Below are 15,837 nucleotides of genomic sequence, written 5' to 3' on the forward strand. Positions count from 1 at the left end.
GTTTTCTCAGTCCTGCAGCTGACAGAGAGCTCTGATTTTCTCCGTTCTTTTTTCTGAAGACATAACGAATTGATTCCTCTGACAACAGAGGGACCATTTCACCCAGTATAACAAAACGTGCTTCTGAACAGGATTGCCTACCCTACCTTTAAACTGTAGTAAAAGTTAAAAAAAAAATGTCCTGGTAATTCATGTTTTGTCTTGTTTTGTTTGTTTTCTATTTGTACATTTCAGTTTTTGTATGGGTTAAGATACAAGGTATAAAAAGAACTGGCATTGTTTTTTAAAAGCAAGGCTTTTAAATTAACTGTCTCCTGGCTGTTGCTACATACTGGTGGTATCAATCTAACTCTCAACAAGAAAGCAAATAAGTGTATTTCCCAAAATGTCGAACTATTCCTTTAAAGGTAAATTATAATCACTTAGGGGTAAATATGTTACTGTATCAAAGCAGACAGTAGTGTGGGGATTTTCAGTCATCTCCACAGGGGTGATAAGTCAGCAATGACCATTGCTGCACTCCAAATTTATCAACCTGGCCCTGCATGAAGCCATAACTCATGCTGCTTCTTCATTACCTGGGATCCTGTGTGCCTAGACCATCTTTGTTCTACAGTGGAGGGCGTCCATTAATCCCACACTGCTATAATCTCCACTATCTTAATGATGGCACCAAGAAAGACAGAGACAGAGGAGTAGGTGAAGACAATAGTTTTTGTTCTCTTAAAACATGATGAACCTTTGGAAACACTGAATCTTGTTATCTCACTTACTGCTTCCAATCAAAGCCTTTGTAGTGGAAGCCAGGGTAGCAGCAGAGGAACAGCATGGAATGAACTAAACGACAGTATAAAGCTTTATTTTAAATGTTTTGTCTTTTTTTATTGTCGTCAGGTAGGCCAATAACTCCCCATATCAGTGGGCTTGAAATATGTTATGAACCTTTGGTCATGGCACAATAATGCTGGTTGGCTCACTGCTAAATTTTTCCATTTTACAAACCATACGCATGTGTATTATGTCGCCCACTGGCTTATGTGAGTGCCTGCGCGTCCTTCTGCACATCAAAGATACAAACAAAACAGGGACACACCCGTAAATGCTTTGCTCCATTGTACTACTAGAGGTCAACAACTCCACATGGTACCTTTAATTGGCCATGTGCTGTATGTTTTAACATCCGAGGAGTTTATTTCCTGAAGAGCAGCCTCTCGTAGTCTTGCAAATCAGGCCCTCAAACTTTATTATGAATAATTGTCAAACACAGAGTTTGTCTGATATCACTCAAGTTGCCAGATTCTCTATGAAACTCAATCTACACACAGTCCACACACTACAGACCCCACTTGACCCCCACTGCCAATTGCTATTGTGTTGCTGTGCATCTTTGTCTCTGTCTCTGTCCTTCTCTCTCTAACCCCAATCAGTTGAGGCCCACCTAGTACCGGGGTCGGCTCAAGGTTTCTGCCACTTAAAGGGACGTTTTTCCTTGTCTAAATACACCTGCAAATCTAAGCAAAGCTGAACTGAACATTTAAAAAATCTGAAATCATACTCATCGACACTGGGAGTAGAGAGAGAGAGAGAGAGAAAGAGAGATAGGTCATGTGGATGAGTGAAAATGGACAGGTATGGAATGACTGTTGTCTTTTAAAGGAATGTTGGCATGCCTTACATTATAGCACCACAAAACCTCTTCGGGAGGAAAAGGTTGGACGATTAAACATAAATAGTGTTTGAGCTGGGGTTTAAGAAGTTGACCATGTAATTGCTATTTCCTCAGATCGAGTGTGTCAGAGGACCTTTGACTTTCGTTTTCCTCCTTTCCCGTTTCTACTGTATTCTACTGTACATGCTCATATGGGTCATTTTGAAAAACAATGACAAATTATTTTGGTATGGTATATAGGTATGAATGAAGAGTTGTTTGCTGTAAAATAGGTAAGTGTCACCATGACATTTTTATTTTTAATTATACCTTAAATAACCCGTTTAAAAATGCTTTAAATGTTTTAAATATAGACGGACAGACACAGATAAAAAGTTTTTTAGACTTTAACTCTGAAGGACACCTAAGTAATCATAATTACCAGCAGTGTTATTTCCAAAGGTCATAGCCCATTGGAATGGCATTTAGCAGGATATATATACATAGATGTCATTAACAAGGAACTCATGGGTTTTCAAAGCACATGAAACTGCAGATGCACCTGTTGCTGTTAAAATTTGCTTATTTATTTCATGAGAGAAGACGAAAGGCCTGTAAGCCATGCTGAACTCAGGAAAATTCCAGTGTTAAAAAGGAACAATGGTCACAAGGTGAAACAGAATACAGTGGGGTGACCAATGCTGCATATAGTCATGCAAGATTACCCCATTTGTATCAGTGTTTACTGTAGTTACTTTTTTCTATTTCAAAGTTAAAGTCTTTCTTCTGACATTTTAATATTAGTTTCTCTACCTCCTGTAGATTGATAACATTTGCCATTCTAAATATCCATGGCTCTGTGAACAGGCTATTTTCTCCACAGAAGCTTCATGCACCACTGATACAACCCCATGCTGAGACAAACAAAACAGTAATGACAATTATTTGACCTTAAATGCAGTTTTATTCTCACACCTTATAAATGAACACTGCTGTGTAAATGTCATGCACTATAAAGACACCAAACTTGATACAAACCTAATTCCCTCCTCCTGAGTGTGTCAGGATGTACTTAGACGTGTTGTCAATATGACCCGTGCCACCTGGCTAAGTTTCTTGTCCATTTTTTGTGCTTGAATAAAGTTATTCTGACTGACAGGAGCCTGTTGCCAACCCGACCACGATAAAAAGGGGGACAGGGGAAAAAAAGCGAGTAAAAACCTTCTTCATCTCTCAAAGAGAAAAAGATAAGCTTTTGCTCAGTTCAGCCTATTCCATTTTGTATTTCATTTCTGCTGCATGGAAATGGGTAGTCATTCATTTTCATTTCAGATAATTGGATTCTCTGGAATTGGATTTTCTCCTAAAACTGCTTAAAAATAAAAATAAAAATCTGGAAGATTTTTTGTTTGCTATTTAATTTGTTTCAAAGCGATAACTATGACATAACATTGAAGTCCCACAGGGTAAAAAAAAGAAAGGAGGTATCAATTAATGGGTACAGTATTTGTTCAATAGGTTGACGTCATCATATGTCAACTGATTCTGGCTCTACACTGATTATTCTAACAGACTTTGATTCAATGATTGACCGTCCTCTAATTGGACTATTGGAGGCTGAGAGTGGCTTGCTATTTCAGGTCTTGCATATTTCCCCTAAGGCCATGCTAGCTTTCAATGCTTCACATGACTCCAGTGCAAACCTTCCCACCTCCCCTTCTTGCACAGCACGGCTCCTCTGTATGCCTTCCATTCCGCTGTACCACCAAGCCTGATATCCTACAAAGTTAAACACAGAGAAAGGTCAGGGAGGTATTGACAGAGATCTGCTTAGGACAGTGACATTTGAGCCCAAGAGCGTGCGTTTTATTAAGTGTTCGATATCTCCCGGACGTAACGTGGGGGGTACATGTGGGTGAGTGTTATGTATCGGAGATTGTGGGGGTCAGCTAATTTGCCAGGGGAGATCAACCTGTGAAAGGACATGCATGGCTGACTTTAGGATTATGGGAAAGGAGATGAGGTTTGGTGGCTGAAGCTGTTGTTAACAGATTGTTGCCTTACAGTGCAGCATAGAGATCATAGAGATGATCCCTTTCCCAAACTCTGTGCCAAGACTTTGACCTTTTGAGACCACTTTTAACAAATGCTTTGTGACTGTAATGTGACACAGAGGCTCTGTTACATTTTAATTCTCATCACATCTAACTCACAGTGCAGCCTTCTCTCTTTAAGTGTATTATCTATCGTTTTATCGTTTTTTATCGTTTTAAATCATATGCAGCAGTTGCATTTATTTTTAACCAATCAAATTCCATACACAGTAATATAATCCATACATAGAAACTGTGTAAAACTAAAATGTAAAATCAGACAGAAACATTGGCAAAAGGTGATGCTTAATTTGCTAATGCTTGATAACTTGATTTAGATTTAGAAAAAAAAACCCAAAACATTTTTCTTTCATTTAGACAAGTAACAATTGATCCTACTAACAAGTTTTGCCTTTGAAGCGTGATATATCTCATTCCTCTGTGGCACAGAGCGACATTTTGTCAAAAAACTATTAAAAAACATCAGTGAGCTACATTGCAGCGCTGGGTTCCTTCATGTCATCATAAACATGGGCAAAGTTTATTTTGACTCAATCTCAACATACACCATCCTGCTGCTGTAAATGTTCATTAGTGCGTCAAACGTATAATTATCCTGCACTGAAAATGACTCTTGTTTGAGCAATATTTACTAAGAACTACAGTGCCCAGCTGTTTTAGGAAAGTACTAAAATGTAACTATATGTTTATAACCTCGTTTTAAATATTTATGTCTTCAGTAGGAACAAATGATGGTGGGGCTGAGTGCCATAACTAAGGTAAAGAAGTCAGATAGTACTGAGAATTTAGTATTGATTTTGGTCTTTTCATGGGATTTGTTGACAGTGAAGAAAATATAGACTAATACCTTGCAGTTCATAACTTGACTTATCTTTTTATTATTTACTACTTTTTACTTAGAATTCAGCTACAAAGGCTTAGTATACACAATAATAAACCTCCCTTTACTTTACTGTATGTCTGAAAAGCAATTTTTCACAATGAAACCCTGAATGATACAAAATAATATAAAACATGAACTATACATATATTAGAGCTGTGCAAGGTGAGATTCCGAGGACATGACATTAAACTATACACAGCATACTCCTGTTTGCATGTAATTCAGACCAATAAGGTGATTGTTTTTTTTTTTTTTACTTTAAGTTTTGATCTAGTAAAGACAAACCTCTGTAAACAAGCGTATGTCGTTCGCTGAAAGTTGGATCAATCATTCATAAGATAGGACTTTGGCAAATTGACCAGATAAAGACCAACAATGTTTTACATGGCTTTTGAGTGCCTTCAAGTAGGTGTTAATTACTTTTCACAGTGAAAGGTAAAGTTCACATCATCTCTCTGCCTTGACTGCGAGAAAGAAACATACTTTGTTTGGTAGGTTAGAATTTATTTTTTTCATCTATTCTCTACTGTACAATTTGTGCACAAAAGGTCAAGCTAAGCCTGGCGTTAAAAACATAAATTTCAATGACCACTGCCTTTGTCTCATCAAATAAATGAAGCTAAATAATTTGTGTCCATACCAACACTATAATAGCTCTTTAGCATTTAGGTAGACTGTGAAAAGCCTCTGAATATCACGCTGATCTGTAGACCCACTGACTTATTTTAATCACAATAAATTCCTCACTCCCACAGTCTGTTCACAACTAATAATGGACTCTTGTGTTGTACAGTCAAATTACAAGCATGGGTTGATTATCTGCAGGGGCTCAGAAAGGATATTACATTTCTTATGCTGAGTTCTGTAGGCATCTGCATTAAATCCACAACAGAACACAATGTGCTCTGGCAATAACATGAATGAAAATCTCTAAACCAAGGGGAAACAGTGGTTCAGAAATGCATCATGAGAGACCCTGTATTAGAGTCCTTATATCTAGGCTTAAACAACAGGTGAAACTATTTCCTTCTTTAAAAAAAGGAGCAACTTATTGCCGTTTGACACAACTAATCACACATGGTAGAAACCTCCCGCGTAGTTGCCTCATTTGTTTATGACTGGAGTAGCCAACAGTGAAGCGCTTGAACACATTGCATAGTGCTATTGTGAAGAACTATTATGGATGCCAGGAAGAAAAAAAACCCAAACAACAGATGCTAATGTAATTCAAGAAAGCAGTTGGTTATTCACTGTCAAAGAATGCTGGTCTTTCCCTGGACTTGAAAATGTTTATTGTTTATATTGTACAGTGTATAATACCTGCAGAAAGACATGAACGGACAGACATACTAGTATAGTATGTTCTCTGTTGACTTATCAATATTTCTCTGTGGTTGTTTCATGTGCAATATACTCCCTCGAATGCATGTGATGAATAGCACTCAAAAGAAAATCATGCAAAAAAAAGGTTCACTTGTTATTCTTTAAGGTTGCTTGTATTTCTCTAATGAAGGCCACTGTAAGATAAGCAAAGGGCCTATAACAGCTTTTAAATTAAAAACATCACACTTTACTGAATGAAAAAAAAAAACTACAGTAAAATGAAGTCATGGTAAAAAAAAATTGTATTTTCAAGAAATATCTTTCTTATTCAAAACAAAATGACGTGTTTTGTGAGGAATAAAAGATGAACCGTAACCATGTTTAGTTGTTTTATTGTGAAATCTGACCCACTCAAAAATGTTGCTGTCAGAAATACAGTTGAATTTCTCTAACAGCCAGAGATGTTTATGATATTGTCCGATTAAAGAACACATAAAGTGTCCTTTTTAGTAAAGAGTGGGTTTTTAACTGACATTTATATATCATTCTTGTCACATGTGGGCGGACGCAGAAAAATAAACTGAGGTGTGTCACCCCTGTCTTCTCCCTATAAGCTTTTATGGTGGTACACAATGCCACCTGTGAATAAAATGTAAACACAGGGCATTTAAGGTGCTTGATTAGGTAAATACTGTTGTTTTCCTGTTTTTTATCTTTCTCCTTTGTCTGTCCATCTCTATTCTTTAACTCTGAAGGAGAATCCTCATTCAACTCAGCTGGTGTGGGGAGATAATATGTTATCATCACTCAGAGCCTCAGCATCAGTCTCTGCTGGATTATCTGGTACAAGAGCCAAAACATTGTGTAGCCGTGTAACATAAATCCACCTAAAGGCCATCTATTGGCTTTGAGGCACAACAAAGTGAAATGTGTAATTTTACAGTTCTGCAACTTTTTTTATCTTGAATTGTGTTCAAAATGTTCAGTTTCATGTTTCAATTGGATGTTTCCAATTGTGAACATGGTCAATTGACCCTAGTTAACAAATGAGCCTCCAATAGTTTGTCCACAACCTAACTACGTGCACTACTTCCATGTGACACTATCACATATTCATAGGTTAAAGTTATGCTGGAAGCAGTGTATTTATTGTCAAAGCAAGGATTGTTATGCATATTTTTGTGCAAGAATGTGTGCATGTATGATCAGGCCAGTCACTGACATGCTAGTCTTGTAATAACAGATGATCGGAGATCTCCCTGCTACCAAGATATTAAATCGATTATAATTCAAGATAGCTCACAAACATACAGCCCTTACTTCAAGGACACACCTTGCCTGAAACAATGCTCTACCACCATTCTCCTCCGTAGTGAAACACATCGAAAGTCACAGACAAGCGACTTGTGTTGTCCTCCTTAGGTTAAAGGGTTTGTTGTTGTTGTTTGCTGCCTTATTAATATGAATATTTCAGCTGCAGACTAAATATATGATTCAGTTTATTACCATTAAACACCTACAACAGATGTGCTAACAACACCTTTTTTATTAGTATTTACAGCAGCCTTGTACATGTGAACACACAAGCACATACACTATAAATCCTGGGTCCCTCATCTTCCATGGTAAAATGGTAAGAAGCTGATTCTGCAATCTAAATTCCCAGAGTTTAACCCAATAACTTATAGACCAAATTGTGTGCCTGTGGTTTGTGTGCATTCTGACTAAAAGAGGCATCCAGACTTCCCTTTTTTAAAAAAACGATGACAGTTTATCATATTTAGCAATGCAGTGCCCAACACGATAAAATTCAATATAAAGACAACAGATATTCAAGATGGAATTTCAACCACTTTTAGCTCAGAGTTGAATAGGTTTTTACTGGTTGTTCTGAAATTACAGTTACATTTCATAACAAACCGAGGACCTAAAAATATTCTTTTTAAAGAGACAGATAAAGGAATTAGGAATTAAGTTAGTAAAAGGTGTTACACAGAATGAGATGGAGATCGTAGGTGTGACTTGAGTTAACCCAACATGTACTGTAATTAACCACACAGTATTGATAGTATTTCTGTGGATATCTCTGTAAAATGATTTTTTTCACTGCACCTTAAGGATGCCAAGAAATTTAACAATCACTGTCAAGAGGAGGATCCACTCCATTTTAATGGTGTGAGTTGTGAAGGAGAGTTGCCACCCAGTAGTGAAAAGATGCTCCTTCCTGGTATAACTGTCAACAAAGGTTGGAATATTTCTGAGGCAGGTTTACTCTACATGTAGATTTCTGTAGCTAATCCAGGATAAATTTACCTACATTCACTACTCTCTCTTTTGAACACATTAAATGCCAAACATGACATAATATGTCATGTAAGGAAGTGAATGACTACTCATAATACTCTTTTTACTCATTAACACAAGGAATTTATTAATGATCATGTGTTTTTAATACAGTTTTTCTCTACAACGAGTACATCTTAAAATTGAAACCCAATAGTCAAAAGGAAAAACTGAGGGATAGAAATGGATGGAGACAAAAAGAGAAAAGGAGTGAGAGAGTGTGTTTTCCATCAGAGTCAACCTTGCCAGGCAATTTGGGCCCCCATTTCAGAGGCCTAATGGGAGATGGACAGTGATGGACAGCGCGTGTGGGTTACTTATTAATCTGGGAGAGGCAATTGGAGAACCTCTATCGACCTGCAGTAAATTAAATAAGGCCTATCCTGAAATGGCATTATTCTCCCTCAACTCTCCCTCTGCTCCTCTCTCTTCTCTTGACCCGCTGCAAGGGATTAGAGCAAATAAAATGGGAAAATTTAAACACTGTGAAATGATGATGGATATTTACCACACATACAGTAAAAGGTATACACAATGTGAGAGACTAATCATCAAAGCTCAGAAGGTTTGTAGAAAAATTCAAACATAATTAATGTTTATATGTTTTTACAATGTAACGAGATGTATGCTAGGAAGGTTGTCGTTGCTGTTTGTACCTACTGAAGAATAAATGATACTGGTTGAAAAAGCGTTCTGAATTATATATTCCTGTCATGAACTTCTTTATATATGAAAGTGTTAAGTTCAACCATAATGAGTAATTGCATCACTCTGCACACTGCTGTTTTGTAAAAAAAAAACAAGGCTATCAAGCATGTTATGATTCAATTAGAATCCAACCTCAGTGTACTATTTTTTGTCATGCATACAAGCCCTTGAGAAACACCAAGCCACATGGCATCTCAGTGTCCTAGAAAATATTGTTCACCTAAGTGTTCTTAAGAAATACTTAACTGCCACACAACTTTGACTTCTTTGATTGGTTGATTTCTTGCTTCCTTCTTCTTTCAGCAGCAGCTAATCTTTCATTTGAGCCATTTATGGATAGACCTCTCAGAGATTTCATCTCCTCACTCTACCAGATGAACCAGATATGAGAATACGCCTGTGAAGAGGACTGAAAAAATAGCCCTGCAGAAGTCACCTTGTGTCCAATAATAGCCCCAGCTCTGTTGTACATCCATCAGTCTACTGTCAGTTATTTAGGGCAACTTTACCCTAAAGTCTTCAGAAGACCTCAGGGTACCAGACACTTTGGCACTGGCCCCTTCTGCCCCCTCTGCCTTATTCCAACTCACTCTTTCAGAAATGACTTACTGTACTTCTGAAACACAGTCTAGAAGTGAATGCATGATCCATTCTGTATCTAATTACTACAGGGAAAATAATGGCATCATTGTTCTGTCTGTGCTGTATTATGCTAAGGGAAAAGGGCACAGTAGCCACAAGGTTGGAGAAGAAATTTGTATTCTTGACGATCACACACTCAAAGCTAGAAGCAGAGAAGTCAAGTTACATGTAAAAATGTGGATCAAATAATGTTATCTCTACATCTGTGAAGCAAATTAAAATGGAATAAAGCATAAATTTGTAATTGTTTGCTTCAGCGAAGGGAAAAGTTGACCCTTGTTGTTGACCCTATTTTTTTTCCAGTTAGATTGTTGGCATGCTATACACTTGCTTCAATAAGACCTCAATTGCTCTTACCCTACTGTAACATAGTCTTTAATGCTGTGCTAAATACAAGGCTTTCAAAAGCCTACTGATAAAATGTAATAATAGTTAATTTCGTCATAGTTGAGTCTTTGAACATCAGGATACAATAGGTTAAATAGCAACTTGTTCAGGCAATAAGAAAACTCAAGGTCAAGAAATGACTTGAGCAAAAGATGCAGTGAGGGAAACAATAACGGAGCTGATTTTACTGGCATCAGCGTTCTCTGAATTACTAACCTCTTCATCCATGAATAGAAACTGTGTTGGAGCAACATTAGCTTTAAAGTCTGATAATCCAGTCTGGGACAATAAACATTTTTGAGTTAGCAAAACTTGCTACGTGAATCATGTCATATTGCTAACTAATTTGAGCTATAGCTTAACCTGCTCTGTTTACTAAGTGGATAGTGGATCAGCGTGTAGTGTACAGGCTGGTAGGATCAGGGGTAGTCTGGGGTTGTAACCGCTTGCTGTCCGAGAGCACCTTTACTGTCAAGGGAAGCATCACAATCATTATTCAGAGATTGGACTAAAGAAAGCCCAGGCTAAATTTACCACATACAATGTCAAATGTGACAAAAAATTCATGTCAAAAAGTGAAAAAGAGACTAACTTAAATAATCAGTCTTATGGTACTTGTACAGGATCTGTCATTTACTGTCACATTGCACCGTTACTTCCATAAACAGTGTCTCATGTAATCGTTCTCAACTTGTATTGTCAAGGACCTTGGAGGAGGATATCTGCCAAGCACTGGCCATCTCTTTAATATGCAAGGCATCCAGAATGCTGAAGTTGTCAGTAGAATTACAATTGTGATTTCCATGACATGATTTGATCAAGGAAGTTTATTATTGAACAATATGTGCAACAAATTAATCTAAGCTGTGTCTAATTAAATATTTCACCACAGCTCTGTCAGCTTGATGATGTGGAGTTCAGGATACTTAAAATTATGCATAGCATAATGAATTGTTTGGTCCCTGTAAATAATTTTATTAGTATGGTTTAGACATACTTGATATGAAAAGTGTCCTGAGATAAATTATGTTATGATTTGGTGCTATACAAATAAAACTGAATTGAATTTAATTGAATTGATGACTCTGAGATACCATTCCAATGGTGAGATGAGGAGATTATATCAAAATGTAATCAAATTAGTTAAAAAAGTAACTGATCAGTCCACTACTTTGGTCCAGACTGGAATATCTCGACACCAATTGGATGGACTGGCATGACAATTTGTGCAGACATTTGTGTTTTGAACTATTAATATAGATGAATTGCCATTCAATTTTCTTTAGATATTCAAAAAGACTACCACATGGCTGTACACACGTTTTATGAAGTGGGACATACTAAAAAACAAAGCTTATGTATTTTAACTCCAGCACAGGCAGAACCCTTTAACTGTATGTGCTTATCAACTTAACCCTGCAGAGCAGAGTGCTGAAATTCACATGCATTGGTTTGGCCAATCAGGACAGTATATGTTGATAAAGTTAGAAGGCTCTGTCTGCACTCATAGCTTTAGCACTACCATTATTCTACAGTATCTCACATAGCCTTTGCCTTCTAATTTCCTTAGTCTTCATGGGGGAAAGCCAGATGCTTGTACTCACTGCCATTACACCAAAATGAGGCAAGCCTATGGCCTTGGGTCATGCACAAAATGCAAGTCATTTTACAAAGTGGGTGCTGCATCAGGCTACAATTCTTGTGATTTACACAGCCTGTGCCAGGCAGGTTGGATGGGTCCAAAATCATTAGCCATGCGAGTAGTGGTTCAGCCTATAGAACCCATTAGAAGGTGATGTCCGTGTGAGATACAACTGAAAGCAGCATTCACAGTAACACTAATGCCTTATAATTTGGTCATAAATATTCACTAGGTATGAGGAGTTGATAATGTCTGCATTAGTAATACAGCTATTATCCACTGCCTAGGTTTCAGGACCAGCTGTTAGTTTTAGCTTATGCATGGGAAATAGCCAGGTGACAAGGCACCATCTTGTTCAGACTTGAGAAAATAAGGTCAGTGAATACATGGACATTTGGTCAAGTGGTCCTGAAGACCCTCTGGAGAATTAGGGAGCAATTATGGAAAATAGAAAAGTTCTGCTGTCGAAGGTGATACACACCCTGATGCTTCAAATAGTTGAGTGGTGATATGGAATAGTGACTGAATGACGCTTGTATTTAGTATGGAGAGATCTATGAGGAGAGAGGAGCAGATATTGAAGGCAACTGCCCCCATCAGCATTGTCATTACACCACTAACAAACTCCATTACCAGGGCATTAAGCATGCAAGACGAGAACAGTAAAACACATGGGATGTGTGTGTGTGTGTAAGTGTGTGTGTGTGTTTGTGTGTATATGTTTCTCTGTAATGGTTAGTCTTTAACATACTATATGTGTTGGCAAATAAAGCATTTTAGTTCATCCAGACCTTTTGGAAACATAACATTGTGGCAGATTCTTATGACACATATTACTTTGGTCATCAGAAAACCTGCCACTAAAAGCTGTCCAAGAGATTTGTAACCTTACTTTTTAATAAACACTGGGGAAAGGTCACTAATAGCCTTTCACACGCAGAATGTGCATGCACACACAAAATCCCACATGTATTGGCACAAATGCATGAGTGCATTCACACACACAACACATAATATTAAAGGTGATGACACAGAAGCCAAGATCCTTACAGAGACCAAAGTGTCTGTCTAATGGAAAAAGCATCTTCTTAAGTACTTTGTTGCACCATCTGCATTATATGTACAGTAATTGCTTCCGTAGTCTGCAGGTTAGAATTTGCAACCTCCAGGGCAGTGTAAGTAATGGGGAAATGATAATAGTCCTTTATCTCTGCAAAGTGTGTGCGGATTTATTGAAAATCTGTATTATATTAGGCATTAATGTTCTGCAGATTGGTCCACTATTAGTACACTTTGACATTATGGAAACCATAAGTGCAATTGTGGACACTTTCATCCAAAGTGATTTATAGAGCAGTGCTCTTGTTTATTTGACATGACAAGCAGAAATCCAGAGAGTGTCACGTAAATCTTATGACCACATGTTGGCAAGTCTAAAAGCATAAGCGCATTATGAAATCCGCCCCAAATGTACAAAAGATCCACAGTGTCTGTTGGCAAAAAAAGCATTTAGTAATCGGAGATGAGTATAATCTTCAGATGGAAATATTCTTAATTGCAGACATCTTGGGCATGGGTGATATCAATCCCACCCAAGCCATCTCCATTCCATCAAATCCAACAGAATGCTGTAGTTGTGACGCACTGGAATAGGAGATGTTGGAGTAATCCAATAAAGGCATTAGTGTACCATTAGGAGTGCGCTTCCTGGCTTTGGAGGGACACACAGAGCCGTGTTTAGCCTAATAGAGCGTCCCTGTTAGCGTTTATTTATGGCAGCAAGATGTCAAACCACTTAGAGGTGGAATGTTGTCTGTCCATTAAGGCTGCTGTCCAATGGGAACCCTCAGAAAGAAGAGCTTAGGGCTTGGCCTTAGTCCAGTCTTCGTGTTTGTACCCTTTTTTAAAAATATATTGTTTTGGCCTTTAGTCTAATGCAAATTTTCATACTTGCACTCTGTTTTCTTCTGTCTGTAGCAACAGACAAATCAGTGTGGGATTCTGAGGCGTGGTGCACTGTTTAATTTTTGTGTTAGGTAATAATGGGTGGGACAGCATGATAGATGTCTATTATAATTATATATTATTAGTGTTTTACAGATATTTGTCGGGCCGGTACAATCCCCGAAAAATTAGGATGTCTAATCCATCACATATTCTGTATTTAACACATGCTGAGATAGAAAAACAAGACATTGTGGTTCAACAAGCAGACAGTCTGTGTTTTGAAGGTATTTACTGACCATCAACAGCTAGCTTAACATTAGCCTCATGCTCGAGAGGTCCTGTCCTCTCTGTGAAGCTGTGGCGTTCAAACACCTTCCAACTCTGAACAAAACCAGGCAATTCCTGATTGCCGGCTAACTAATGGTTGGCTAATTTTATCAAGTCCAGCTAAGAAGACTAAACATGTAAATAACACAACTTTGGAGTTACTGGAAGTTGCATTCCTCCTCATTTGGCCTCTCTGACAAGCTAGTAATTAACTAGTAATACGTAACTAGTCACTGTAATGTAATCACTGAATATCAAATTCAAGTCAGTTAAGTTATTACTGTAAATTCAACTGTGTTGATCTGAATGGGCTTTTTACTTCTATTACTTTGACTGGAATTAAACTACAGTCAATCAAATTAGACAGATGGACTGTAATGCTGTTCTGATTGTAGTACTGTTCATAGATTAATAAACGCAAGAATATAATTTTTGCTAATTTACTGCTGTATTTGCTTGACTTGTCCAGCAGACCAAAAACACTGTGGCTCCTAGCTCTATTCTCCCCTTCTAACTGATAACCCTCATAAGCTCTTGTAAGCTCTTGTCAATAAGTACATCAGAACACTTCCTTCTTTGCTTCACTGATTTCCTGGCTTGTTTGATCTTGACACAGTGCTCTTTGCTTTTATGTCATCATGCACAGAGGAATGATAGCCCTGAGAGCTGGGAGAAGCTTGTGTAATGCCAATCTCTGGTATGCCTATGATATTTTCAGGATGGGCTTGTCAAATACAATCAACACCGAGCATCTACCTTTTGCAGATTTTAAAGTAAAGTCACAGAAGCTGTGGGAATCCTATTACTGACAGTTGTAATTCAAGGGTAGTCAAGAGATGTACAATACAAGAAACAACATTTCTTTGTGCACAATAAAAAGAAAAAACAGACACAGCTTGCTATTCAAGCCAAACATAACATTCAAGGTCAGGTTTTACTGATTATCTGAAATTAGAAGAATAAAAATCTACAGTTTTATTGTAATATTAGATGTTTGTGATTCTGAGTAACAGTGTGTGTAGTGAAAACCTTTTGACCTGTTCCTTGTTTTTTATTTAAGGATATTACAAAACTGAATGCAACATTTAATATTATCGATCTGTCCACACAACAACAGAACTTGATTTTTTTCTGTGCTCTCTACCTCTTCTAATTTCGTCTACAGCACACATACTTGGGAAGTCACACGTTACACAGCAGGCCTAAGGTCCATGGGAAGTGTTTACTCCTACTACTACAGTTTGAGACTAGCTGGTGAACATAGCCAAGCATTCAGCAGCAATAAAGAGACAAATATTTCCCTGAATTCAATTCAATTCAATTCAATTTTATTTGTATATCACCAATTCATAACAGAAGTTACCTCCCAAGGGGGGGGGGGGGACCTTCGAATTTAGTGCAGGTATAAGACCTGAACACCTCGATAATATATTTCAGAGACCCACAATTCCACCAGTGAGCAAGCCTTGGGCTGGCGGCGGCAAGAAAACTGCCTTTTAAGAGGCAGAAACCTTGGACAGACAGATCAGGAGTTGGTGAAGACCAAAACCAGAGCTAAATGAGAGGGAATAGACTAACATTCATGTGGACACAAACACCAGTCCAAATGAATGTTACTGTTACTCCATAATGGCTGGATGTGTAAATTAGCAAATGTTTACTAGCAAGCTGCTAAATTCTCCACTATGTTCACCAGTTTGTCACTGACTTTGTGAGTGCGCTTTGGTGTTGGGCAGGGGAGTACACTGGGTTTATTGAGTTTTGTAGCTGAAAAACACTGTACAACTGAGAGGTAATACAGTTAGCAGCAACAGCGGATTTACGTAGATATAAAGGTTGTAAATAACCTTACATAAATAAGTCCTGAATGTAT

Source organism: Morone saxatilis, unplaced genomic scaffold, assembly GCF_004916995.1.
Source record: "Morone saxatilis isolate NCDOM2014 unplaced genomic scaffold, NCSU_SB_2.0 Contig5, whole genome shotgun sequence".
Lineage (NCBI taxonomy): Eukaryota > Metazoa > Chordata > Actinopteri > Moronidae > Morone > Morone saxatilis.